General features: G+C 44.7%; 1 pseudogene; it reads right to left on the minus strand.

Annotated features, from left to right (window-relative positions):
• Window positions 1–17,854: 17,854 nt before the first annotated feature.
• On the minus strand, window positions 17,855–18,256 carry LOC107545870 (fatty acid-binding protein, heart pseudogene; annotated as a pseudogene).
• Between the last annotated feature and the right edge of the window lie 8,277 nt (window positions 18,257–26,533).

Genomic DNA, 26,533 nt, shown 5'->3' on the forward strand with positions numbered 1-26,533 from the left:
TCCCGTGGCCCAGCCTCTGACTGCGCAGGTCCACAGGAGAGAAACACGGCAAGGCCACTGTGAGCACGGCTTCCCCCCCCCCCCCCCGCCGTCTCTGTGACCCTGACGACAGTAAACGACCTCAGGCAAGCACAGCGCCCTTTACCTGTGTGCCTCACAGGAATATTGTGAGGCATTCATAAAATTTATAAAATTTCCTGAAATTCTTACGATTATTAATTATTTTATCTTCATGTTTAGAAGTAATCACGCCTCAATAGCTTCCTGGGAAAACACAGTCCATGGAAAGTAGGGCCATAGAGAAATAAAAGCATGTCCTCAGCTTTCAATTAATCTAAGTGCAAGACATGTGGTTAAGTCCCTTAGACCTGGTAAGGGAGTTGATTCCAAGATTATGTGTGTCAGGATTACAAATAATTAAGAGTCGATGACAATATTATAAATACTCATCACCAGAAAATAGGATTTCTGAGCAATGGCAGGAAAGAAAAACTGCTTCTCCTGAAGACAATGTTCATGAGAAGTGTAGAAGTAGGCGTGGGGGACTAGCAGGCACAGCCCCACGACAGTGCGTTCCACAGGCCAGCTGTGTGCATGTGGCCCCCTGGTACCATCTCCATGCGCAGCCGCCCCTGTGCAGTCAGAGGCTCAAATGCACACACGCAGACTCCAACGGACACGGCCAGATTCTCCTTCGCAAGTGAAAACATTGATAATAGAATGATTTAATTTAAGACTGTGAAATCCTTAACAGTGGATGAAAAAGAGTGATAAGACCCTTGAGAGCAGAGTAGCCGGTCTAGTAAAGATAGTCCAGCTCGGGACTCAATTATTTGCAAACACAGTTTTCTTTCCGCTTTGCGGTTCTGTTGTCTTTCTGTGTCTTTCACCTGCTCTTTGTGGGACTGAGTGTGAATTCTTTGAAAGGACTATGGATTACGGACATCTATGTCCTGCAGGCTTGCTTGGGGGCAGGTTTTCTCGCTCACTATTTATTATTCACCCCTCAGGAGGGTCTCTGGCCAAGCGCACTTGAAATGACGTGAGGATTTAACTTATAAATATGACAGGAAACATCTTTCAATATATTCATGAAAAATGAATAAAATGTAGAGGTAACTATGTTGTAATTTCTTGAACCTAGTTGCTTTCTTATAAAGTTGGCCTACACTTAGCTTTGCTGTATTTGTCATTTCGGTGCTGGAAAAACATGCTGAAGGATTAGAGTAACCGCGCAATTTCTTAACTGGAGTAAGTTTTCTATTGCTACTGATGACACGCACGCAGAAACCTTGTTGGACAAAAGGTACCTTCGAGCCAATGTTCTTGCCTCCACGTGGACACACAGTACCCATGGCAGGCAGCAGGCACCGAGAGGAGGGGGACTTGCCTTAATTTCTAAAGGAGGGAGCAGGGGGAGGTGAACTGTGGGCCCTCGCTGGGGAGAGTTCACTAGGAGGGTCCCTTTGAAAGGGGCAGAGAGAGAAGGTGCCTCTGGCTGCCTCCTCTTTATTTTTCCTGCCCCGAGCACTTAGGGAGCAGGGGGGGGCTTCAGTTGGAAAGTGGGGAGAGGGCGTGATCTGCAGCCAGAGCTTCCCCTCAGCCTGTGCTTCGCCGTCCTAGCTGGGCCCTGCCTTCCAGATGGGCGCGGGGTAAAGGGCTGCAGATGGGCCCCAAGCCGGCAGGACACACATCCTGGTGCACCTTTTGTTCTGCTTGTCTCTTAAGACTTCATGTCACAAATTCTGCAAGGCCAAAAGCAGAAACAGATCCGGCTTTTACCCAGTCTGCAGCGGGAGTCGGGAGCGGCGGGCGAGGGAAAATATGCAGCGAGCGTCGGGCTGGGCTTGCCCCGCTGTGTAATTCCGAAGGGCCGGCCGGAACGCTCCCGCCATTGCCCCTGTGTCTCCCTCTCCCCACCCAGCCCTGTGAGCGCAGAGGGCGAGGGGCGTCTGCCAAGCCTTCGGACGTCCCGTATATGACCTCAGCCTTCACTTTCAGCCATATGGGGGAAGTCACTTTCCATGAAGTGCCACCTAACAGTGAATGTATTAGAGCATGAAGATTTGGCATGTGTACGCCTATGTGTCTGCACACACACACACACACACACACACACACACGCACACACACACACACACACACACACACACACTATTCCAGATGAAGCTGTACTCTAATCGCTCAACCTATTCTGTTGCCATTTTAACCCTTAAAGTCAATATCTCCTACATGAGTAGGCATAAACATAACTCAAATATTTAAATATTTAAGAGGAGAAGAATCACAAGGAAGCCAATGAAAACTGAGATGATCATACATAAGAAATGCCTGGCGGCCCCAGTCTAACTACGTTGTCACACTTCAAGCTGGAGAACTGAACATGGATTTGCACATAAATGACAAACCAACCAACCCTCATCTTCACTTAAAGTTGTTCTAAGATCTTTGAGGTTCAGACTTATTTTGGCCAGGGTTACCTGGTAGGATTTTAGACAGGAAAGTTGGAAGCCTCGGGAAAAGCATGATTTCACGAGTTTTTTAGTTTTGCGGGCCCAATGACACCGCCTTCTAACCTCTGGTCGCTCATCCCAACGAGAGCTCCGCCGGCAGAGCGCTTGCCCTTTGAACTGCCCACAGAAAATGATGCATAGTGCCTCTCAGGATATGCTAAACGAGGTTTGGAAAAGTGTTTTATTTTACAGCATTTTGGTCTTTCCAACTAGATTTCAGTGACACAATGGTGTAAATGCTATAATTGCCATAACTTATTGGTGGCTCCTGTGTTACAGTTTTAAATAATACTCTGAATTGTTTGTTTCCCCAATGACAACGATGAAATGTTCTGTAGAATTTGTAAAATGTGTTGATTGAGTCTGTTGATAATTGTGTCATGTTTATTTCGTTGGTGAGGCTATTTTTAGGTACTAGTTCTAAATATATATTTGTATGAGTCAGCAGTAGTTGCTTGTGTGTGGTGTGTGTGTAAGCATATTGTATCTTATAAAAAAGTCAAACTTATCCTAAAAAAAAGAGCACGTTATGACCAGCCTTAATTCATTGCCATTGTATTTCTTGTTGCAATTTGGGATTAAAATTTAAAGAGAAATTATGCCTTTGTTAAAAATGGCTTTTTAAAAAATCATGCAGGGAAAGTACTTTAGAACTTACCTGAGTTCCCACAGACCACAAACAGAAGTTCAGCTTGAGAAGCTCCCGTGCGTCTCAAGAGTTGCAGAAGGATAATAAAATAATAAATTAATGCCTTTGCCGATTAATGTATTAAATCCATAATCACACAATGAGACTAAATTCCCCTTTGTTTCTATCACCAACAGAACCAGTTCCCCTGTAAAGCTGTTCTTCCAAACACGGAGCCCATCTTGTTTATAAGGAGAAGTTTTCCATGAAAAATTGTTTCCCCAAAGCATTACTCTTTAAAAACAGGATCCTCTCAAGTAAGACAAACTGCCTTGGCTCTCTGAGAATCGCTGAAGACCCATCAGCATTCAGCGATCCCAACGTGGTTTCCTTTTGAAAAAACAAGCATGGGACACTTTTTCACACTTTTGCTATCTGCCCACTAGCGGCCGAGCAATAGGAAACTCATGGCTGGTTCGAGGACCTGCACAGGTTCTCATGCTCAAAGCAAACACTTTGTAATCTTCCTTGGGCCTGGGCTCTAGGTATGGAATATTAACCTTCTGATTTCCTCTCTTTCTCCATCCTCAATTACTTTTTTCTATATTTGGGGTTGCCAGATAAAATACAGAACACCCAGGAAAATTCAGATTTCAGATAAACAATAACTATTTTTCAGTATAAGAATTTCCCATATATTTCATGACACATACTACAAACTGATTCATTGTTTATCCGAAATTGAAATTTAACTGGGTATCCTGTAATTATTTTTCATTTCCTGGAAGGGCTGCCTAAAAGGGGTGCAATCCCACCCCTTCCCTACCCCCAGACTAAGATAAGATGCCTCAGAAAAAGCCATAGTCCTAATACCCTCCTTTAAGGAAAAGGTTGATTCAAGTCCCACAAATGCTTTTTGAAGGACCAACTTGCATATAGATGGAATTATCAAGAAAGTACCGTTATAAGATTAATGCCACCACATTTAAAATGCCCCTTCACTGGCCATTGTGAGGTGCGGAGTGTCCCCCATTGCTCCCTTATGTAACATTCCCCAGGAATTGTGATAACCAGAAAAAACCACCCACACAAGAAAAACGCCTCTAAAAGTGGTATCACCGTCTAACTCGGTACCAGGGCCTCTGAAAATTCAATCTCTCCCCCCCCCCCTTTAGAGAGAAAGGTAACACACTGATCCATTACTTGCCTCATTGTCACCTCACCTCGGATTATTTTTATCCGATTAGAACTGGCCCTGGGTGGAACTGTAGAGACGCTGGGTGGAAAGGACCTTCCCGGCTGCGGGAAGAGAGGGGCCTGCGGGTAGACGCGGCCCTGCTGGCGCCTCCGCAGGCCGGGGGCCAGGACAAGGACGTTAGCACGTGACAGAGACACTTGCCAAAGCGCGTGATAACAACTAGCACTTTTTCCGAGGACCTGGAAACCTAGGACACCCCAGAGTAAGAACAGGGAGGCCCGAGGCCCGTTTCCCGAGCAGTTTGCGGGGAAGCAAGCCTCGGCGGAACCCCGAAAGCGGAGCCTCCAGCTGCTGCCTCCAACAGCAAGCCCTTGCCTGGTCTGAAAGGGGGCGGAGTGCGGAGCGCTTTTGGTGCCCAGGCGTCTCTGGAAACCCCCAGAAGGGGTAAGGAAATGCCAACCCCGCAACCAGCGCTCCCCCACCCGCGTGGCCTGTGCTGCGGGCCCTCGCCTCTGACGGTGGGGACCCGCCGGGCCGGCCGCGTTCCCTTCCCCAGACACCAGGAGCTCACGGGGACAGGCCGGTGCCCCCTCTTTTTAGGATCTGGTCACTGATACTTTAATAAACGTGGTGTAAAGAGGATACATGCCGACAATTCTGTTTAGCAAATGTGAATTTTTAAAAATAAGATTGTGCTCTTCTTGTAAGAAAAAGTTTCTTTGCATCCAGTGAAATGCCTAATGAAGTCCTGGCACCAGTTATCTTTATATTTTTATTTCATATGTATCAGTGCCTCATTATAAGCACAAAAGTGAGCTCTTAAATAGGACATGACTCTGAACACCAGAAACTATAATTCTGTGTAGAAGATATGAGTCATTATATTAGGATTCCCGCCGTGAGAGGTCCATTTTCCACCCACAGAGGCAAGGCCCTGAGCGCTTTCATTACACCAAAGTCAGGTGTCTTAGATTCTGACGTTACCACGAGAAAGCCCATGTCGATGTAGCAATATGATATTAATATAGTATATTAATATTATAAAACACCATCCTGAGGTTAAAGGCTTAGGGTGAAGGAAGTCATCCTTTGCCAAACCTCCATCATGCCCGATGCGTGAAACATTTCAGGACTGAAGTTGCCTTTGTATCTCACCAAATAAGCCCTACGTGTTGGGGTTCAAACCACTCTTCAAACAAACTTAAGCATTGTGATGACATTATAAAGTAATCCAGCGAGGGAAGATGTGGTGCAAGGTTATCTTTGATGTTGAACTTGGATGTAAGTCCCCCAAAAGGCTCTGTTTGTCATATACACTAATAGGGTCATGACATTAGAGGATTTCTGTTTATAAAGCTGTAATGATCTACATTTCTGGAACAGTCCACATCTGCAAATAATACTCCACGTAATCATATCTTTGTCCTTCACAAAGCATTGCCATAGCTTCAGATGAGCCATTGTACATTCATTCAGTCATTCAGCAAACACTTGCCAGATGCCTGCTATAGGCTGGCTCCCTGCTAAGTCCTACAGACAGCTCTAAAATGTTTTGTAGGAGAATGGATGAAGCACGTCTTCACTAGTTTCTCACTAGAGCTCATAGGTGGCATGATTTTATCGTCAAACAAATAAACATAAATTCATTCTCAGTGACCTTTATCCCCAGATGGTAAAACTGGACAGTTATTCCTGAAAGCCTGAGAAGGAAAGAACAATTTCCACAGTAAGTCTAATTGGAAACAGGTTGGGCTTGGCCACGTGTAATGCACAGTGGATCCCTCCCCTCTTCACGCCGTGGTCCTTGCTACTGTGTGCAGGACACCGTGTGCAGGACACTGCACGAGCTCAGATGCCACCTCCAGGGCTTCTGATGAAACTGCTTTTTCTCGACGGGAGAGCTGACCTCAAGAGGTAAAGCAGGCCCCATAAAGTAACAAAGGGCCTCCGCACAGGGTGAAAACGGCGATGCCCCCCAGGTCAGGAGTGAACGCATCGCCTGGACCTGGAGGAACTAGCTCTTTAGAAGAGAAACGTGGCACGGCGGCCACTCCGGGGTGCTGGGGGGCTTCGACCTTGGCTCTCTCCACGTGGGGCAAGGTGTGACCTCAGTGAGGAGCCGCAGTGAGCTTAGCAATGAGCTGGAGCCAAGGGGCAGGGAATGAACCTAAATGTAACCAGGCACCTTCCACCACACCGATCCTTTAGTCCTTGGGTAGAAACATCCCTGGACCCACCTGGAGCCACTGGGCAAGGTGAACCGCAGTACATTCCAGAAGGTGGGATTTAGTGCCCCAGTGAAGGGAGAGGAGCGGGGAGAAGGCCAATGCTGGCAGCGCCTGAAGCACTTCTTGGAAGGAGGCTTATGCTCCACTCACACCTTTCCTCATGGGAACGTGCAAGCTTCACTCCTGGGCTTTTGCTGAGAAATAATTAAGGAAGAATCTTTCGCCTCAACACAACTGCTCAGCTATTATGAAATTGTGCTCTTGTATTTGTGTGTATGGGGCGGGGGGGGGCATGTACTTGCAGATTGGTTTCTGTTTGGCATGGGGAAAGGTAGACAATATTCATTTCGAGCCAATAATTATTTTTTTCATTGACTCTAAGATTATTCATCTTTTAAGCTTTGAAGGTAAGAAGCACATCTTAGCTATTTCTGTATTCCCCGGGCATGGTGGTTATAAAAACATTTTCGGAAACAATGAAAGGAAATTGTGACTGCTTGTGACCCAGTCCAGGGGTGGCCAAGTGCTTGGCAAGGGCCCTGAATGTGCTGAGCAGGGTTAGGTGGCTCTGCAGGTTCAGCCGGCGCCCTCCACCTCCCGTGCTCCTTGGAGAAGCTGACAACACAGAGAGCCAGGGGCAGGGCCTGCACGGGCCTCCAGGGAGCGGAAAGACTCTCCTCTTAGCTGGAAAGTCATGTCAACTGCAGCGTGTGTCCCCAGGGAACTTGGCTTCAAGGCATCTACTTAAAAGGAGCTGAGAAGGGGTGTGAGGGCATTGCATTTGGAACTTTAACACAATCTCTTGCTAATTTTTCATTTATCTGCTTGCAGATATTAGTGGGGCTGCGTGAACACATTAACTAGAACCCCACAGACTCCGGCTTGCACACAAGACTTCTGCTCACACACCCTTTCGAAAGATTGTCCCCTTCCTCACCTCCTGAGTCACCAGAAGATGTCCCCTGTGTGCTTAGCTTAAAAACCCCACGGCCTCTGCCTACTGGCGACTGCTATCTTCTTACGTCGATGCCCCCCGTGGTCTTCGGCCTGGGTGCCCTTTTCCATCCGACTCAGCCGTCAGCCCAGTTGGCACTGCTCGTCCCAGCTCAGCATCACTGCCAAGGTCAAGTCCTCAGGTGCGAAAAGGGTAAGTGGTGTGTGGGCAAGTGAAGGTAGTGAGGAGATGCTTGTCTTCCCTGTACGTTACATTTTAATAGAAAGGCTCTGCGTCGTGATAATTACCCAAGATCAGGGGCGAAAAGCTCATTCAACTTTTAGATACAGCCCCAACCCCTTCCTATCTCTGTCTCTCTCTTATCTATGGGCTCAGGACAGAGATTAATTCCAGTGAAAGCCACCCTGCTGTTTTCAAAGTCACTACCCCCCCCACCCCCACCCCCATTGAAGACCAAGCCTTTATTCCTGGTCAAATTTATCTTCCTGGCTTTTCCTTCTCTCAAGAAATCCTCCTAGGAAGTTTCTTGGTTCTTATACAAATAGGCCTCTGATGGACCCACCCTCCCAATTTTCTTACTTAGGCTCATTCTAGGACCCCAGATGCATGTGGCCTAAAAGAAAGAACACCTCATGCCAGCAGCCATCTCCATACATGGACAAGTGACAAAACTGGGGCGGGAACTTTATGTTCAAGTTCCCAGCTTCTCCTTAGTAGAAGTCTCCCTCCCCCTGTCCACCCCAAACAAAACCTGTTCTCTCACCAACCACTGGATGAGCTCATTCACAACGAAACATTAATAGAGCTTAAGATAGTGGTTTTCTAATGTTTCTTCCTTTAAAGAAGCATTGACAGAAAGGAAAAACCCACAGAACAATATATTACAGGACAACTTTCATAAGGGAAAGGCTAGGAGCTTTGTGTCTCCCTTCCCTACCTTCACATTTTTCCTGGGGAGCCCTATGGAAATGCCTAGGACTTCCTGGAGCTGCACTTTTCAAACTCATTGTACACACAATTCCCAGAATCTTCACAAAATGCAGATTCTGACTCAGCAAGTCAGGGGTGGGGCCCCGGATTCTGCTTTCCAAACAAGCTCCCGCTCCGAGTAGCCAGGCCATGCAGCCCAGCCTTAAAGCAACTGCTTCAACGTATTGACTTTTCCATGAGATATTTTGGGGGGAAGAATAAATGAGCAGATCTTTAACTATAAAGCCAATTTGAGTGGTGGGATTATTATAGGAAAGAAGGCTATAATAATGAAGACACTTTTGTTTCCCAAACGTAGTGGACCTAAAAACACCAGTAACTACTGTGGTCTGATGAAATCAGGTATATTGGGCATCACTAGAATGAGGTCACACAGAAGATGAAATATGGATCATCTCACCAAACATAGGAAAACACAGAGTCTTTGTTACAGAGTTCTGTGGAAGGGTGAAGTCTAGATGAAATTGAAGCACAATGCCACTTCGATAGGCTTGAAGGAAAGTAGGGCTGTGTCAAGGGTCTGGACTGCAAAGTGGACCCAAGGTCCTGTTTCCTTTGGCCCCACAAAGTTGAGAGAGCTGTGGAATATTGGGTGCAGAAACCCCTCATCTGAAGCTCTGCTCCCAGGCTGTGAACAGAAGCCGTTCTCCTGTGTCAAAGTGACTTAGATCCTGCATATAGAGTGGGGTGTTTCACTCTCACTGATCTCTTTTCAAATCGCCATAGTCACTCAAGATGGGGTTATTATAACACCTCAGAGCTGCAGTGCATCCTTGGGAGAAAGAGCATTTTCTGTTCACTGTGCAGAGCTAGATTTATTTGTACCTGTTTTTCCAGCCTGGTGCATGGCCAGGCAGATTTCACTTTCCTAGTCCAAGCTCATTTTTACCTTCTCAGTATATAAGTGATAGAAATCCAACTCAAATCCATTTAAGTCAAAAAACAACGGGCATACTTTTCAAGCTAATAAAATCTGAAAAAGAAGTCGCTTTGGGTATGACAGGATCTGGAATCTCACTTAGTATCATTGGGGCTTGATTTCTTCCATCTCTCAGTTTTACCTTCTTCTGTGTTGACTATATTTAAGTAGGATTTTCCCACTCTGAGTAAAGATGACCAAAGAGTATTTCTTTTCCCAATAGTTTCAACAAAGAAAAAAGACTGGAGTCTCCTTGGTCTGAGTTGGGCCTGAACTCAATTTCCCAAGCAAGTGCTGCATCCATGAAAATGGCCTGAGAATGGGGAAATGGTGATTCATTAGGAAAATCACGTGTGAAGGTCAGGCACAGATACAGTTGTCCTCCACAGAGGCTTTTCTCACACTCCTGAGATCATGCCCTTTAGTGCCATTGCCTTTATTTACTCATCAGGGTGGCCTTGGCTTCTTTGACTTCAGTTCTAAATCCCAGAGATGAGAAAGAATTCAGGGAGGGCCATCATGGTGAGCAGGACCTGGTGAGGTGAAACCCTTCGCCCAGTCAATTCCTCTATTTTCCATGTGCCACTTGGGAAGGGAGCTAAGAGTGGACTCTGCTTTATCATTTAAAATCTTTTTAGCAATAACTCATCCATCTTCATGTCCAGCCCGTGGTCCAGATCAGTTCTGTATGTGAGGAGTTGGGCAGAGCTTCTTATTTGCTTAGAATGCCTGCCCGAGAAAAAGTGGAACCAATTTGCTCCTGTAGGCATCCAGGGGAATCTGGATATTTCGGTGATGCAGGAGTCCAAAGTTTTCTCCCCCTCCCTCCAGGTTATCTACTAGGAAAGAATGAGAATTCCTATGCCCCAGGAAACTCTAAAACTTGAACACATATTGACCTCCCCCATTTCCCTCTGCTTCCATTGGCTAGCCTTCACCATATTCTTTCCCAGGCACACAGTCAGTCCCTCTTCTGCAGGATCCAAAGATGACCTTCTACTGGGAACCACACTCTGCCTTCTCTTATGAAAAAAACAAATTATAATATTTACAGTGCTTCCCCCATCAAAATAAACTTTACACATGCTTTGTCTCTTTTAATATTCACAAAACCCTACCAGAAATGTATCTCATTTTATAAAGGAACTGGGGTTCAGAAATTTTAAATGACCTATTCAAGTTTACATAGCTGCTGAACAAAGGGTGATTGTTACCCATGTTCTCTTACTATAGGTCTCATGATTTTCACTAGGCTACGTTATAATTGCCCATCTTTCTCTCTGTCACTTGCCCCCCTCCCTCCCCCAATTATACCACTACACCAACCCAGTAAGATTCTAGAGGAGCCCAGATAATGAGCTCACATCCTCTAACTAGAAACTGAGTAACTGTGGACAGAGCACCTACTGAAGAAAGATTCTAAACTCTTCAGTCAATATAAACATACATTTCATCAGAAACATAGAGAAGTAGAATTTTTCACTAGTTACTGATGTGCCTAAGGAAGGCTTAAATTTCCCTAACTCACAGGACTCTGGAGGCCAATATTCTAGCCAGCCAATATCCTGGAGATTAAAAAAAGTCACCAAGAGCCTCCCAGAGCAGGAAGACCAAGGCAAGGAGTTGAGGTAAGAAAAAAGAAAGATAAAATCAAGGGATTGTGTAGGAAGAAAAAACTTACTTCTATTACCTGCCGAGCATTTTATACGTGTTATTTATTTCAACCAAACCAGCTGTGAAGGACAGACAGGACCTCTCAAACAATAAGAATGTCAAAGCATTGCAAAAATCGGTAAGTGGGATTTCAACCCAGAATCAGCCTGACTCCAAAGCTCATACTCCTTGCACTAGAATAGAAGGGATAAAGGAAAAAAAGAGAAAAATCTAATCTCTTCCCAAGAGTGCTGAAATACCAATAACAACACGGTTTACAGTAATTGTATTTAAGCCAAAAACACATTCCAAGTGGCCTGAAACAAGCCAGACAATGCAAAGTCTAATGTGCCACCTCTTTCTGCAATTGCTCTTAACCACCATTATTGATTTGATTTAATTGCTCTGCATTTTTCCAGACAGCTGCTTAGAGGTGGCTCTCAGTGATTAGCTGCAACCTGTATCTGCCCCACAAGATATAAACACATATTTATTTACTGATGCACTTAAACTAAACGACAAGGTCTGACTCCTCAGTTAGGTGCCAACTTAGGCAATTAACCAACAGGTTCAAAAATCACAAAGCCTCTTCTTGTCTTGAGAAGTCCTAGGTAGAGCCTGCTGTCCTCCTGTCTCTGCTGTTTTTGAGTGTGAAGAGCCTCTTAGCAAGGCAGAGAAAAGGAAGGCAATTTTGCCAAAAAGAATAATGTGTGGTCCAATGTTTAACCTGTTTTCATCTGTTTAGCTATAGAGATGTATACCCAAGCCTAATGAAAAGTTCAGAATCTCAATAAATAGCTGAATTCTTGCAAAGAAGAGACATTCAACTGATTGGATTAATATTTTAATTGAAAACCCCTATTTTCCAAGTATTCTCCTTTTTTCCCGTAGATACAGAAGTGAACAAGATATACGCATACTTGTCCTTCTGGGAAAATTTTACATTGTAGCAGAGGAAGTTAAAGCCAATTATTATAAAAATATTTACATAATCACAGGTGTTATATGATATATGAACTGAAAGTCATGAGTTGTGAGTGGACATACAAAAGAATTACCTGACTTAATGTGGGGGTTATAGCAGGCTCCTAGAAGAAGTGATGCTTTAATTGAGATGGAAAGATAAGTAGGCACTGGCCAGTTGAAGAAGAAAGGCTGAGGGAGAGCATGGGAGCAGCAGTAAGAGGAAGCACGGATCGCTCAAGCATCAGAGAGAATTCCAGCGAGGATCATGAACACTGAGGGGGGAGGAGCTTGAGAAGGAGCTACAAAGGTTATGCAAGGTCTTGTGGACTGTGACAAGCATTCTGGACTGTATTTTAAAGACAATCTGATACCATTAAATGATTTTAAGCAAGAGAGGGAAGTAATCATATTTGTTAAAAATTTTCCCTGCGTACTATGTGGAAAATAAACTGGGAGAACCAAATAAAAATATTTCACAAGAATTCAGGAGATAATGATAGTTGGACTTGGATAAAGGCCATGGAGGTGGAAATAAGTGAGTGGGTTTGAAAGCACAGGATTTTGTGTTTGATTCAATATGGGGGCCAAGCAGAAAGAGGGTCCAACATTATTCCCATGTTTTTAACCTGAGAAAAATCAATAAATTGTTGTGCTAATTATGCAAATGGGAGAAACTCCAGGATGCACACATTTGGGAGATGGATCATTGGTTCACACTTTGGACATAATGAATTTTAGATACATGTGCAATGGGAGGAGCTCTTGAGTAGGATGTTGGGTGAACTGGCTGCAGATACATACTTAAGGACCAGGTGAACAGCTCCAGATCTATTTGGGAAAAGAACCTGGACTGAAACAGGGCTCCCTCTAATTATTAAGGTGGCATTGCATGATGACAGCAGGACACAGACATGACCGAAGGTGACACCAATAATGGATAGCCCTTGTGACAAGCATTCCCCATACGGGCCCTCAAGTTAACCTTAGCCCTTCACCATCTCAGTGGCTTTCTTGTTCCAGTTCTATTGGGATGAGAGTTGAGCCATGACAAGTGGAAATAAAGATGCAGAACAACATTGCCTAGAACTTTATTACCCTAAGAAATGGTAAAGGCTTAACATTTCAAGTATGAGAGGACATATTCATCCATGAAAATTTTATAATATAGATTAAACAGAAACCAGAGGCTAATAAGAAACAGAACATAGTTCAATTACAAATTCTCAACACTGACCTAGGTGGTATGGAGGGTGGTTTAAAAACACTTGCTATACATCATGAGACTTGGACTGGGTATCCGTTGAGCAGAATGGTCACCCAAGCAGTCATAGGATTATTACAGTGTCCAAAAGATAATATAACTGTTTGACGTTAAGAAAGCCAAATATGTCCAGTGTGAGGGGTGAACACAATAAGGGAAATCAGGAGTTTCACACCGCAAATGGCTGCAGGAAACGAGGGTGGAGTAAAATCAAGGGTCCCCAAACTGGGAGAACCAAAGATTGGTTTAACTGGCCTCGGGCTTCGAACGCGGATGAGTTGGCCTGGTTTACAGGTGGGTGAGTTCAGGGAGCTCTCACACAGGGAGACAGCGACGGCTGTTCAGCCAGTTGCTGATATAATCCGGTTGATATTGTAGAAGGATTGCACAGGGGCTGGGGAATGATGGAGTGAAGATACAGGAAACAGGGGTCAGGAGAGCATTGTTTTGTGAAAGAGAAAGATTCCATTGAAGGGCTGAACCAAGGCCGTGTCCATGGGCTGGAGCAGTTTAATCAAGAAAGGGGAGATCCGATGCCAGCGTGGTTGGGCAGGATGGCAGGGTCACCTGCAGGACGGGTAGGCTCGAGCTTGATGGTGAGGAGCAGGGAAGGGACTCTAGATGGGTGAACGGGCCGCAGGACACTGTCCAGGAGAGCAGGTGTCAGACTCCAGAGCCTGGCCCTAGCTGGCACTTTGCCCTTCACATCTGGGTCCGGGCATGACCGCCACCTCCTGGGAAGAACTTGTAAGTGAGCCTCAGCACCATATTGCATGATGTCCCATGGTTTTCTGAGTCAGTCCCTTCTAGAAGTTTCAGCACGAATGCCTATGGTTGGAAACAAAAATAATAAGAGCTAGCCTGTGGGCTTGCATTTATGTCAGTCTACTGAAAAATTTCCAAAGGTCCTCCACTCTCCATTCCTATCGTGTCCAAAGGATATTAGCACTTCTCATATGTGGCTGACCTTTTATACAGGACTAAGTGCGAAGGTTTAGTGAGAAAAAACAACCTTAAGCTTTGGCCACATGTTAGCTAAATGATTGATGAAAATGGTCTTGCAGCAGGAAAAGATGGCTGTCTGTCAAGAGGAAAAACGCTAGGGCTTTAGTATGTGCACGGGGAGCTTCAATCACTTCCTCGGAGACATTCTGCAGACTGGTCACTGCTTTTTAATGATTCCATTGACGTCAGACAGTGTCTGGTGCAACCAGCTATTTTTATATATCAATTGAAAATGCAGCAGCTATCCCTCCCCTGAATTAAATCACAGAGCAGCAACGAAGCGTGTGCCTCAGCCACAAGGTAGACGAACAGGCGCTGCTGGGTTATGTTAGAGAGATGACTGGTTCTCAACCTGCCCTGGAGCCATGGTTGCAGTTGTCAGTTGTGCAAATCACTGGGTGCTTTTGCTTGAAGTGTTTGTAAGGAAGAAAGGAAGGGGATGTTTTGCTTTGCAGATGATCTGCAAAGAAGTCGAGCACAGCGCACAGGGCAAATCGGCCTTTAGGAGAGCAGCGAGATTTGCAGGGCGAGACAAGGAAAGGAGGGGGCATGAAATGGTTGGTGTCCTCGCTATCTTAATGGTGATTCCTGTCATGAAAAAGAAAGCAGATGGTTAGGTTCAGGACCAGGGAGATTATGTGGGCCCCAGGATTCTCAGGGGCATCTTCTACGACTTTTGAGGCTGTAGTTGCTGAAGAATTTCTCCAATTGGATGTATCCTGATGCAGATATTACTGAAAATACCTTCTATTGTTACCAGAATCTCTAGACTAGAAAGCCTTATGCATAACCACACAACAGCATCGAGACTATTATTGATATTCTGAGCAGAATCCCCAGAGTAGCTTTGAAAATGTTTTCATGTGCTTTCTTATTTTGATTAGAAATAAAGCAAACAAATAATCAACAAACAGCACATAATACACGTTCAAGAAAAATTTCCTAACTGTGTTGGCAAAGGCCTTTAAATCCCCCTGTATAAAAGCAGTTTCTTACACATATAATTTTGTCTGCTGCAAATTCAAAACCACCAGCTTCCTGTTGTCTTCCCAGGTAAGTACAGAGGTTTCAGCAACACCCATTGTTTGCTGGGCTGTATTCTGACTGTACTTTACAAATTCTGAATTTTAAATTGCAGGCGATAATATCAGCTCCCAAATGTCAGATATCACAATGAATTGGCTTTTCAACTTTTCAAGACATTTGCTTTCCTTGCTTTTGAAATGTCAAAAGTAAGGCTCCTGATAGCCAAGCTGTGCAAACCCTGTTATATATATTTTTGCAACAATCATAATACTTAATGGACAATTCTTCAGAAGCTTGTTTCATACGTAAAAGCCTGTGTTCTTTGTTTGATATTCTAATTGTTCAGACTGAGTTAGCATTTAAGTAATCAATTAAATCAAAACCCCCCAGTGTAGCACATTTGACATGATTGATATCACCACTTCTAGTACTGAAATTTGTGGTTTAAAAAAATACCAATTTAATCCTCAATTAATCTCTTATTTTTAATTTGTCTCTTGTTCCAGACACACAGCTGTTCAGTTGCCCTTTTGGAAGTGAAGGCTGAGTAGCTAAGAAAAGCATTTCAAGGCTCATTAAGTTTTTCTTCGTTAACATCTTAACGTAGCACAACTGACATAAGAATCGCGCACCTTGTATTTCACGCAACGTTGTTATAAAGCATTATTAACAATGGGCTGTTATGCCATTTCTCTATTTCCATCAACGCTCAAATGGAAATACTCATTGTTGAGAGCGCAGAAATTAAGCCATAGATTGTTTAATGGGTTGGTTGATTTATTTACACATGTACTCATTTACTCATTTATTCACCACATATTTATAGAGTACCTACTCGGTAAGACTGAGCAAGGTAAGAAACGCAAGGTAAAATAAAGCAGTTTCTGGCTTCAAAGAGTTAGAATTTAAGGTGGGAAGAGGCTATCCCATAGTCATAGGTAATAACTCAATAGGCCAAAGACCAGTCATTTCTTATTTCTGGACATGCCTTTGAAATTAAGTTTCTAAAATTCTGAAAATGAATCTAACATAGTAATTCTTGAGAAACTGACCTAAACTCGGATCTGACCTCTCCACCAGGGTACTCCTCCTTTGCCCGGGTCACCTTTCCGCTGAGCTTCTATCCTGTAACTCTCTGTCGCCTCTGTGTTAATTCATGCCCGATGACATGAGGCGGGCTCAGGGCCCCAAGGAGCCCCCAACGCACACGAATCGGACCTCTAACAGCGCCCATCGCCGGGTGGCGGTGGGCGTCGCTCCATTTTCAGCAAACCGCTTCTCCATCTTTTTTCTCTCTCAGGAGAGCGAATTGGCATTCTGGCCGCTTCTGACGGTCCTGAGCTTGCCTCCTTTTACAGGGGAAGCTTTCAGGTGGCTTCCCTGCTCCGCAGAACGGCCCCTCGGACCCAAACCCCTTCCTCCGCGTGGACGAAGGAAGCAGGTGAACAGGGTCACCGGCACAGTGTCCCTGGAAGGGCACCGGGGAACTGGCAAGGCTGGCTGCCTCCGGGATGGGGCCACGGGGGCTTAGAGAAGGTGATCGTAGGAACATTGTCGCTGTCTGTCTTTGGGAGCCTTTTACACACTTAAAATGTGCATATATTACCCGTTTAAACACGCAGATGCTCACATGCTTATGCAAATAGGCTTGAGATTCGGAACCTCTCGGGCCCACTGAGTAGCACACTCCCGCTCCGCTTCGAGCCCCTGTGGTGATCTCTAAGCAGAGGGCCTGAAATTCTGTTATTTCCTCTCCCGGCTCAAGCCAGCATTCTATTCCTTTCTATTTTCTTCTTTTTTAAAAAAAATTATCTTTATTGTTGAAAGTTTTACAGATGCCCCCCTTCCCTCCCCCCGCTGACCCCTCCACCCCCTCCCGCCCCCCTCCCCTGGCCTTCCCCACACTATCGCCTGTGTCCCTGGGTTATGCACAGATGAACGTAAGGCCTTTGCTTAATCTCTTCCTGCCCCCCCATTTCTTCTTTTTTTTTTCACCGTCTTTCTCAGCATCTTAAATGCCTACCGCCTCCAGCTTTCCATTTGCCTCACCCCACCCCTTCCTCTCGCCTCATGTTCAAGGTAGTTCAAAGTCTCTGGGAAGCTGCCTTTGTGACCTAAGTCAGGGGAACAATATTTTTGAGAACCTGTGGGTTAGGTACGTGAACACTGATTTCTCCTACCCTGAACTCCTGCCCTTTACTCACCGTGTAGAAATCATTGTTTTATAAAATTAAAGTCCAAGTGGATAGCTGAGAAACATATGAAACATTGTCCATTCTTTTTTATTTTTATTTTTATTTATTTACTTTTGGCCTTGGCTCTGCTTTATTGACCTCAGAGAACTCTTTGGATGCAGTTAACCAACCAACCAACCAACCAAACAAACAAACAACCAAACCAAGTGGAAACGGAATGCAGGATGGTGCCCCTGACCTCAGAAGAATTCCCCCCACCAAGGTGGGTTTATGCAAAACGCCGGAGGGGACATGAGGCCGCCCGGTGCCCGGGCAGGTCATGCCACCCTCTCGTAGGTGCGCGTGGCCACCACGCTGCCGTGGGTGAGCGTCAGGAACAGCTTCCCGGCGCTGACCTCCCGCTCCAGGGTGGTCTCCTGCCCGTCCCACTTCTGCACGTGGACAAGTTTGCCTTTCTCCAGCGTCACAACGGACTTGACCTTCCTGTCATCTGCCGTCGTCTCGTCAAACTCCACCCCCAGCTCGAAGCTGATCTCCGTGTTCTTGAAGGTGCTTTGCGTTTTTATGGTGACAGTGTCCCCGTCTGTTTCGATGACCGTGGTGGGCTTGATTATATTGCCCACCTTCCTGGTAGCAAAATCCACACCGATCGACTGCATGTAGTTGTCGAAATTCTTGCTTTCCACCAGCCTCCAGGTGCCCGCGAAGTCGTCCACCATGGCGAGGCCGGGCTAGGCTGAGAAGGAGAAGCGACAGAGCTGGGGCGTAAGGACCCTGGGACCCCAAGCCTGTCTCTTCTTCTCTGGCTCCCTCCACACTGACCTGGGGTCTCGGGTGAGGCCTCTCAGGGGCAGAGATGACAGAAAAACACACTGTCTTAGGACTGAAGGTGGCAGCCTCTCTCACCTGTCCCCAGGTGTCAGCAAGAAAGGGTGCTCTCTCTTCTCCCTGGTTAAGGACTTCTTGGGCCACACTTCTTGGGCCACCCCAGACAGCTGGTAAGTAACCTAAGAATGTATTTTTTTCCTTCCTACTTTAAAAAAAAGTAGCTACATTTTTTCTACGAGAAATTCCTTTTATAGAGAATACTGCTATCTTTGCCTGACTGAGTCCAGGGTCCTAACTCTTACATCTAAAATGACATTTTAAATGAAATATTAGTCATATATTTCAGGAAAAGAAGTGCCTTTCTTTTAAGTGATACTGTATTTTGAGTGAGTGCCAGAGCTGACGAGTCTAGAATGTGGAGTAAATCTATTGGGATAATCTTAGGAAGACAGAAAATGCCGCTGCTTCATAGGATTCATGACTGCATCACCTTTTCAGATCTCATTCTAAAAGAAAATAAGTACACTCATTGATTCCCTTATAAGATTTGGGAGGTGTCTTTTATTAGGAATTAGTCTGCTGCTAGGAAATTAAAGACAATATAATTGTACCACTTAATTGGGTCTGTTGTATTTGACTTTTAACCCTCTTAAGAGGACACACAGTAGGAAGTTTATATAGAATGTCTTAAACTCCTAGTTAAATTATGTATTTTGTAGTTTTATGTCTTGTCTCTCCAAATATACTACATGATGTTTGAGAAAAAGGAACCAAATATTATTTAATCCACAGCATCTTTCTCAGTGTCTGACAGATAATAAATCTATAATAATTGTTAAATAACTTGAGGAACTAGAGTTGGGAAACTGTAGGGAGTTAGCAGTATATATAGCCTGAAGGAGAAATAGTGGGGCCGGTAAGAATAAGCCATTTCCTTAAGGACTGGTACCCTTCAAAGGAAAATCAATTGAGTTTAAAAAACAAGGTTTGCTTTGTTTACAGAGGAAAATATTCAATCTACCATCTTCTAAATGTGAAAATGGTTATTTAGTAAATGTGTTATACACTCGAAGGAAAAGTCAGCTCCTGTAGTTCTCAAAACGTAACCAATTAAAGCAAGAGATCTAGGGAAGCAGAAGAATAAAAAAGCAGATGGGGGAAGCAGGGCAGGTTAGGGGAGGGAATTAATGACAAGAGTCAGAGCGGGCAGAAGTGAGGGTGCAGAGGGGTGGAGACTTCCAAGATGCTGGCTGTTTACACAATTTTATTGTTTATTTGGGTTGTGAAGCTCAGAAAAATTACCATTAATCAGCTTCATCGGGTATTTAAGGTTTTAAATAATAAGCATTACATTTTCTTATCGATGAATTAATTGACCACCATTCAGCCCTCACCTGCTTGACTCTCAAATGAAATAATTAGCTGCTGCAAACGACCGCGACATGATGAGAGCAGGGAGAGAGCAGCCAGCCTCTCCTGAGCCCCTGCGGGCCCCCACCCGACTCATTCCCCAGACTCAGGTTCTGGGGGCCTCTGGGTTCAAGTTAGAACTATGCAGCACCAGGGCCCCTCTGCCTCAGTGGGAAAGCAGTGCCACCGGGGCTGGTGGCCTGAGAGCGGCCGCCCGTGACATGCCCACCAGACCGCGGGGTACTTACTCCCGGGCCCTGTGGTTTGCCCGCTACATGCGCTCCGTGCGGCCCCGCAGGCTCTCGCCTCCAGCGCTGCAGCCCCAGCCGCAGGCACGGCCCCGGGCCCGAGGAAGGCCTGCCCCACGCGAGCCCTGTTCCGTGAGCTCACAATGCCCACTGTGCGGCCCGGGCGGCCCAAGCCTGCACAGCTAGCTTTGGGAACAGGGCCAAAGGCAGCCTTATTACTTTATACTTGAAAGCAGGGGAGTCAGGAAGGTTGTAGGGGGCTGAGAGGGGATCAGAGGGGGCAGAATGAGAAGGCAGATGCCAAGGACATGTCCCCAGTGGGTTGATGGCTAAAGAACTTTCAATCCAAAGATGCCTAACGTTTAATTTGAATATGTTCGCGTGTATGTAACGGACATCTCTACTCTGATATACCACAGGAAAGTCTTCTACTCACACAAAATTATCTTGTGTAGGAGCATGTTTATTTTTGTTGGTTAATTTTTTTTTAATTTTTAACTTTTATTTTTTTGTTTGCCCTTTTTAGTGTGTGTGGAAAATAAGGAAAACATCCAAGTCCTACATCAGGGTTGACACAGTATGGAATTGACACAAACAAGGCAGCAAGTCAACTCATAAAATCAGAGTCAACTGGCGGAAACAGGTGTCCAAAGCCAGAGGTGACCAGGAGAACACAAGTCCCTCTGGAGCTCATGGCAACCTTGGAAAGGGTTCTGGGTCTCCACAAACCAGGGAGTGGGGCTCAAATTAATCCTTTTAGACTTGAAGGACTAGGGAGATCTCCAGACATCCAGATTGCGCAAACATTTGCTTTGAACAAAACACTTTCCCACAATTAAGTTATTACAGAAACCACAGGCAGAAGTTTTGTGTATCTATTGGCTGCTAGAAGGCCAAAGGAATATAAAACTGTGCATCAGTTAAATATCCTCAATAAGAACTAGATTTCTGTTTTCCCTATAAGACCTTCATTTTTAGAAAAGAAATTGATTGCTGGAGAAGTGATCACTTAACGTGTTGACCTAGAGCCAACCCGTTAAATATGCAATTATTTCTCTGGAGTTTTGGCAGTCACTTCTCTCGGGGGAAGCTCGGAGACCTGGGCTAAGGTGGTGTAGATGCACCAATATCGTGTGGTCATGGGACTTCGTTCCCTTGTCTACAATAACATGTTTCTATAAAACACAGATTTGAATTTTCTGTGCAATAGTTATTGAAGACATTGTCTGTTTTGTTGTTCCCTGTCAGAGGCAGAGACTACCAGTTGCCTAGCAAATATATTTTTGGTGGTGGAAATTACTACCCAGAAAAAGACTACATTTCCCAGCAAACCCCACATCTTTACACAATGTGACGTGACTAAATCCTAGCCAATAAAATAGGTGCAGAAGTTTTGTCTGAGACTTCTGGAAAGCTTTCTTCAATGTGAAGGGGCAAATAACTTGGGGCGCACTCTTGCGTGATGAGGGCCTGAAACCCAGGGGTGATGGCTAGTGCCTCAGCAGCCACCTGGGACCAGGAGATAATTTGGGGATCGCAACCACAAATCTTGAGGGTGATGGAGCAGAACATAGGAGACTGGGTCCTTGGGGACACCACAAAGACTTTCCAAACGAGGTGGGATTCCTTATGTCTGACCTTCTTTTATGTGAGAAATAGCTTATTGAAACCATTCTTATTTGGGCTTCTCCTGTTTATGCAGCAAATCGAGCTGTCTATTATCTAAGGATATATAATGTAAGTGTCTTATAGAGTTCAGTGCCAGAAAAGACTACTTTTTCACTAATAGGTTTACTTCATATCTCGCTGCCTTTGCTTTTTTGGGCCAGGAAGAGCAGGATTGAATTTAGTCCCGTTTGAAGTAATGCCTCTTGTCCTAGGCTGCTGATATAATGATTTCCACCCCTTGCCCCCACTCCCAGCCTGGCCCATTCCCACATCTTCTGGTAGTTTACTTCTATTTGAATAGTCCAGTTCGGGAAAGCATTTTTAAAAATTATATAATCAAATTTTATTTTATTTTTTTCATCACCTTTTATCCCCTCTATGCCCTCTACCACCTCCAATAAACAAATAATCATGGATTTAGGATAATCCGCGAATTAGGTGATTTGTTGCATTTTAGAAAGGAATTGTTCAAGAAAAGGGAACTATGACTTAAATCCCTGACATTTAAGTCCTAAAACTATGACACAGTCTCCCTTAGCTGAAGGATAGTCTCTGCTCGCCAAACAAATTAAAATCAAATAAGAGATATATACATTTACAAAACTAATTCCAGTTATAAATAAGTAGAGTTCTTATGTTGTTGCTTCCTTGGTATACACAGAACACAGGAACCTAAAACATGACTGTTTACAGGTACAAGCTAATTGGTCTTGGATAATGAATTTTTATGATAATAGCAAGTGGAGGAGCCAGGGTACTGACTCTTACATGTGGAAAATAATTATTTATAAAGCACAGTCTCAAAACAAAACAAAAAGCTACTCTGTGTGCATCCATTACCTCCTCTCCTCTTCAGGTATTTTTTAATTAGGAAGAACAGATAACAGAAAATAAACTTATACAAATTCTACAGTTGCACCTCCGCCTCGGCTGGTCTGAGCTGCTGGCATCCTGAGATCAGTGACCTCCGGTTGACATGCCTCAGCCCCTCCCTGTCCTGTTCTCCTCTTCATTCCTCCAAGACTCTGGAAACTTCTCAGATCTTCAGGGACTTGCTCCAGGTATACATATACCGGAGAGACATGTGGGGTGATTTTCACAACATTATACCAAAAAAAAAATGCAAAAACTGCAGCCACATTTTCATTTGAACACAGTTCTGACTGTGATCTCTGTGGGTGGATCAAGTTGTGCTCACAGTAGATGATTTTGATAAACCTGCTGTCAATAGAAAAATAAAGGTATATTTCCTTCAGGCAATCTCCTACTTAAACACAAAGATTTTCTTAAGCAGAATATTTGGAAAACATAACTGGACAGAGCAATGGCAGGGTATTTTTTTCCCTCAGAAATATCCTGAAAACCCAGAGTGAGAAATGGCCTCACTTCTGGACTTAGGCCCCAGTTTCCAGAATTGTGCCGGCCCCTCTATCCACCCCTCAGGCAGCACTTGCCTTCGTTAATGATGTCACATTTGTGTCCCTCCGTGTCCCCAGCGCTGACTCTCTAGGGCAGGGACTACAGCAGGGGTGGGTGTGTACAGTGAGGACTCAGTGACCGCCCCAGTGAGGTGAGTCTCTAACCGAAGCCCCACCTGCCAGGTCTCCATTCTTCACGGGGAGGTCTGCTCACCCCCACGTAGTCTGCTCTTTCACTTGAAGATTCACAGTCCCCTCTTACATTCCCTCTCCTAGCCACTCGCCTTTATTGCATTATGGTCTGCTGTCCCCTCCCTTTGAATGAGTGGGGAACTAACTCACCCCCATATTGACAAACTAAAAGTAGTCCCAACAGCAACACAAACAGGGCCTGCTAAGGAAATGCTGAAGAAGACTCCGGAGGCTGGCATGACTGGCTGTCTCCCACCAGACCCAGTCTCCGCACTGAGCCCACGGGGCCTAAAAACCACCTCTACAATGCACTTGCCATCCTGTTACATGGAGCATATAAGGCATGAGTTTTTGTTATTAATCAATTATTCTAATTAAGAAAGATTAATCTAATTAGGCTTTAAATGAATTGCCAGTTTCCAAAGAATTTAAAGACACAATAAATAGAATAAATGCATTGTGCAAATATTGTTTTCAAAATCCGGAGAGTATTTCCTGATTGCATGTAGATCATTTTGCCCTTAATGTTTTCAACTTTAACTGGAATCAGTTTTATATTATAATGGGAATTGTTATGTTCAGATGAGCCAGTAAACAAAGAAGTACAGATAAAGGACTCATTATTTATCCAGCCTTAAAATATTTAAAAATGTAAATATATATAAATATAAATATATATAAATATGTAGAGAGAGGAAGAGGCTGAATAATAAATGACTAAAGCATGAAGAGGGCTTCATCCAATAACAATTTATTAATATTAAACTATTAGGACATCCAAGTAGAGACTCTGCCAGAACTAAAAATATATCCTATCTGGATTCTAGCCTAAGAGGTCTTGAGTGATAAGCAACTTATAAAAGAACAGTAAATTAGCAGTGTAAGACCAAATATACAAGCAAAATTATAGCAACAACCAGAAACTCTATAGGCCAGAGGCAGGAGAGGCTTCTTCTCAGAGCCACACTCACAGGCCACCAAGGAAAGTTAATAATTCTAACGGAAGCTGAAGTTTCTAGGCGTCAGCCCATCCTCTGACTCAAGATTCAGTTCCCACCTCATCCCCAAAGCCAATCTTATCCCCTTACTGCTCTCACTAGACCATGTTTAATCTCCCAACTACCATCCGGAACCCAGTGGACCACAGAGCAAGCAAATTGATTTCCCAGCCCGATACAGAGGCCTTACGTCACAAAATCTGAGATGGGATTAACGTGTCGAAAGCTTATCAGGGAGTGTTCCTGGAACCAACCTTGGGGAGAAGGAATGAGTATTGGCTAGGAGAGCTGTGGGCACGGTGCATTCAGTCCCAGGTCGCAGCCAGCTCCACTGGAAGGCCCAGTTTTAGCTGGGAGTCCTTAAGAGTTGTTTCAAGGTGGTTCAATAGGCCCAGGCCATTATTTTCCCAAGTCAACTAGTCAGTGGGTCAAGCTGCCCTGGGAAAGGGTTGTGACCTTGGGCGAGACTTTGTTTCAAGTGCAGCTGGAGGTCAAAGCTCTCTCCTCTGCACATGCTTTGGCTGCATGACTTGGGGTTTTGGTCTGTGGTCTCTGAAAACCAATTCAGCACCTCATCAAACTGAGCCGGTTCTGCAGCTACAGGGGGAACAAACCTTTCAGTCCTGGAGGGGGATCAGTGTGGCACAGACCAACACTCACACTGGTTACAGGTTTTTCCCATTTAAGTTCCCCCAAGTTGATCAGTATTTTTAGAATTGCCTTTACTCATTTTATGCATATACTCAATATATTGATGTCCCCTGATTAGTACTATAACGAACAATTCTAAGTAATAGAAACTACTATAACTTTGTGGATGATAAAACTTGAAAGCACTGAATCCTTATGCTCACACCTTCTTTTTACAAGGTGCTTTTTTCAAGATCTTCCTTCTCTCTCGCCCAGCTGTTGCCAAGTAATTTACAACGAAAGGCTAATGGAGGACTAAACAAGGCGCAGATGTCTCTGGCTCCTTTGTTGTCTCCTCCGGGAAATGTTATGAAAATCCTCCCTCCGCTTCGCCTGAGTTCCCGGAGGAGGCGGTGGTAACGGAGACGCACCCGTGCGGGCGTGGAGCGCAGGCGGCCCGCTCTGCCCGTCGGGGTGCCGTCAGAAGCAGCCTGAAAACTGTTCGTCTATGAAAACTGTCTCATAGAGAATTTAACTGTGACACAGAAGCAACCATCCGTACCAAGAACATGCAGAAATACGACAGTAGCCAATTGAGTTTCTCACTTCATAACTTTATTCATTCATCAAAAAATTTCTGTGGGCCCATGAAGAAACTTAGAAATACAGTAGTAAATACAACAGACCTAGCTGCTGCTTTCGTGGAGACTACAGGATACCGGGGATAAAGAAACATTTTAACTAAAAAAATGCATTCAGGCCACCCAAAGTGTCACAGGGGCATATGCAGAGCTGCTGATCACCAAAAGGAAGTGACATTTAAACAGGCATGAAAAATGAGTTGGATTTAGACTTTCAAAGAGGACAGGGGGAAGTGTTCCAAGTAAAGGGTACAGATGTGCAAAGGGACAGAATATGCAAAGGTCCAGAGGGAAAAATGAGAATGGTATACTTCAGAAAATGACCGAAAGAACCTTATTTGCTCAGGGGTAATAGTGAGGAGATGGAGTTGGAAGTCGAGCAGGAGAAAGGGAATAAATCACGAAGGACGCTGTAAACCATGTTAAAGAGCTTGGACTTTATTGCCCAAGGGACATAGGGAAGCCACTGAAAGAGTTAAAGCAGAGAAAAGATGTAACCGTAATTTTATAAAAATTACTTTGGTGCCAGTGGAGAGAGTAAAGCGGGGAGAGCGAAACTGTGAGTAGAAATCAGTTGATGATGATAGTGGACTTTATTAGGGTAGGATATTGGAGGTGGAGAGAAATGATTATAGTTAAGAGATAACTGGCAATTGCAATCTGAGGGCTTAATGATTGAGGGAATGGGGAGGGGGAGGGGGAGGAAGTGAGGGAGCGCTCCAGGTTCCTGATGAGGTGATTTGGTGGAGATCAGTGCCTTTTCCTGTGTCAGGGAAGGCTGGGTGGAGAAAAGATGCAAGCAGAAGCTGACAAGTTCACACGTGCACATTTGAGGAGGAGACGCCTTTGAGGCACGAAGGGGTAGGTTTTCAGCAGCAATTGGGCCTTGCTCTGGGGACTCCTTGGACCAGAGATGTACATTAAAACTACATGAAAGAATGAGATTGATGAGGGAAAGTATGA

The sequence above is a fragment of the Miniopterus natalensis genome, chromosome 3 (assembly GCF_054644295.1).
Source record: "Miniopterus natalensis isolate mMinNat1 chromosome 3, mMinNat1.hap1, whole genome shotgun sequence".
Lineage (NCBI taxonomy): Eukaryota > Metazoa > Chordata > Mammalia > Chiroptera > Miniopteridae > Miniopterus > Miniopterus natalensis.